Genomic DNA, 2,878 nt, shown 5'->3' with positions numbered 1-2,878 from the left:
AAAAATTAAGACTATGCAAAAGTGAAAAAAAAAAAAGTGTTTTCCCAGGGTAGCCATGGGACCATTTAATCTTGGCAAATGGAATTTCCAAATGCTGTTAGACTAGAAACAAACAGTTCAAGAGAGGGGCATCGCTATTCTTAAATTCCTAAGTTTGTCTAAGATGGAAGTCCACAACATTTGTTTTACTGTTTGGCAAGGGTAGCCATGGAGACATTTAATCTGGCAAATAGAAGGAATTTGCAAATGCTCTGTTAGATTAGAAACAAGACAGCTTGAGAGAAGGGGCAGCATTATTCTTAAATTCCTAAGTTTCTCTAAGATGCAAGTCCACATACACTTGTACTGTCCTATACATGTAGATTCATTTGCAACTTCGAGACTGTAAACCTTGCTCAGCCTTGGTCCCACAAACATTGAAAAAGTAACAGGAGGAGGAGGAGAAAGAAGAGGATGAGGAGGGAGAAGAAAGAATAAGAGGAAGGAGAAAGAGGAGGAGGAGGAGAAGGGCAAAGAGCACACCACTTGGTATCCAATTGCAAATAACTCATGTGAACAATACGCTAATGTCTATGTACGAATATGTACCGGTAAATTTAGATCCTAATCAGTAGGCGTTGGTAACTCCTATTTAACTGTGTAAAAGATTGCGTATAAGCTCCAACAAATGCGTGGCGGCATTTTGAAATCGCCTATACTATTGTCACTGTCATTTTTCTCACACCATCCAAGTCACTGCCCTTGTTTTCTAAATTCCCGAATCTTATCTTTGTTTAAGATATTTTTTCAGGAACGACTAAACAGTGCTTGGATTGTCTCCTGAGCACACTAAGAAGGCACAGTAAGAACATAAAGTACCTACACAAAGTAACACGTTTAAACATGCTCTTCTGGTGAAGCAGACACAAGAATATTTAGGAAGGTTCTTAAGGTCAGTACTAACCTGACAAAGTCCTGGCTGTGTCTCTGCTCAGCTCCTGCAGGCCAGCTCCTGGGCTGTGCCAGCTGCTTAAATGCTGGAACACTCCTGCCTGCTGAGCTGGGCGGGCCCAACAGGGAACAGCCACTCCCACAGCATTGAAGACTCCAGAGTTCCATGCTGGACTACAAAGTAAGATAGTCAACAATGTTTCATTTCAAGGCTATCCAGAAATGCACAATAAGGGATTTCAAATCTATCTGGCTGCCTCCGAAAGTCCCTGGAGAACAGGCTTCTTTGAACACTGTTTAAGGAGGATCTCATTAAATAGGCTGCAGGTTTAGGGCAGGTTTAGGTTTATGAGAAACCTTGTAGGGGACAGTGGCATAAGAGGGTGTTGTCAGGAAAGGAGATTGGAGAGAGAGAATGGGGAGATTGCAGCTATGTTTATAAATAGGACTTGATGAATGCTGCTGCAAAACTCTACAGACTGGAAGAATATAATAGAGTTGTTCTGGCCCTGAGTGGGAAGACCTCAGCTGCAGTACCTGGGGTCACTGGCGGATCCTTCTCTATTGGGAACATGTTGGCCTTTCTCTCTAGCCCAGGGCCCTTGATGCACTGTTTCTTCTGCTGGGAACATGCTCTTCTCCCCTCCTCCCAGGCATCCCATCCTTGCTCTGTCCTATCACTCTTCCAACATTCTGGGTTGAAATTCTGCATTTCCCCTGCTCTGGCCTGTCCCTGTGGCTGACCACAGTGTCCGCATATGGCAGGGGCTCAATGTGTATATGTGATTTCTCTATTTGTAATGGAAATGGTCTAACATACAAACATAGAAATAACAGTGCAATGAGCTTGATGTACCCATCGCCTTGCTTCAACTACTGTTGCAGCAATGTGTACAGCTAGTGTTACAGCTCTTGTTACAGCTCTTATTCGTTTGACCAGGGAAAGAACCAAGCAGCACACGAAGAGTCAGAGAACAGCCTTTATTCTTCTACAGCAGGCTCAGCACGCCTAGTGTTACAGGCCTCTTCCCATCTTCTAATCTTCTGACCCTTCCACCCCTTCTGTTCCCCTTTCCGTGTTCTCCTCCTGCTTTTATACCCTTGGTGGGGCTCAGAAAGCACCCAATCAACTACAAGCTTTAACATTCAATCAGCATCAACCTTTAACATCCAATCGACAACAAGCTTTAACATCCAATCAAAAACAGTGGGATTCAAAAATTACCCAATCAGGATCACACAAGCAGTGTGGCCGGAAACAGGCAGCAGTACGTGGGCCTGGAGGCATTCCGGCATGCGGAGGTCCGGCCCCAGCAGCGTGCCCTCCAACCGGCCAAGTGCAGCACTGGCTTGCAGAGATGCGGAGCTAAGGGGAGGTGGCGAGTGGCTGCGTCCCGGCACCCCACATTTTCCTCATCACTACCATCAGCAATATTTGAAGCAAACCCCAGACTTTGTCTTATTTCATCAATAAATAATATAATATCTATCTTTGAAACATTTTTTTTGGAAATATTTACATTACAGAAAAATTGCAAAACTGGTACAGAGTTTCCAAATACCCTTCACACAGTGTCTTCTCATGTTAACATCTTACATAACCATATTTTAATACAAGGATCAAAACCAGGAATTTTTCACTTATAAGTTATATAATACTATTAAGTAACTGTAGCCCTTACTTGGATTTCACCAGTTTTTTAAGCAATGTCCTTTTCCTATTTCAAGATCCCATCTGGGACCCCACACTGTATTTTTTTTTTCCCCCAGACAGGGTCTTGCTCTGTCACCCAGGCTGGAGTGCACTGACAAGATCAGACCTCCCTGAAGCCTCCAACTCCTGGGTTCAAGCAATCCTCCCTTCTCCACCTCCCCAGGTGCTAAAGTTACAGGCTGAGCCACCATGCCCAGCCCCAGCACTGTCACCATGTCTCTTTAGTCACCTCCA

Source organism: Microcebus murinus, chromosome 5, assembly GCF_040939455.1.
Source record: "Microcebus murinus isolate Inina chromosome 5, M.murinus_Inina_mat1.0, whole genome shotgun sequence".
NCBI classification, from domain to species: Eukaryota; Metazoa; Chordata; class Mammalia; order Primates; family Cheirogaleidae; genus Microcebus; species Microcebus murinus.
The sequence above is the reverse complement of the archived record's forward strand: the minus strand, read 5'-3'. Positions refer to the sequence as shown.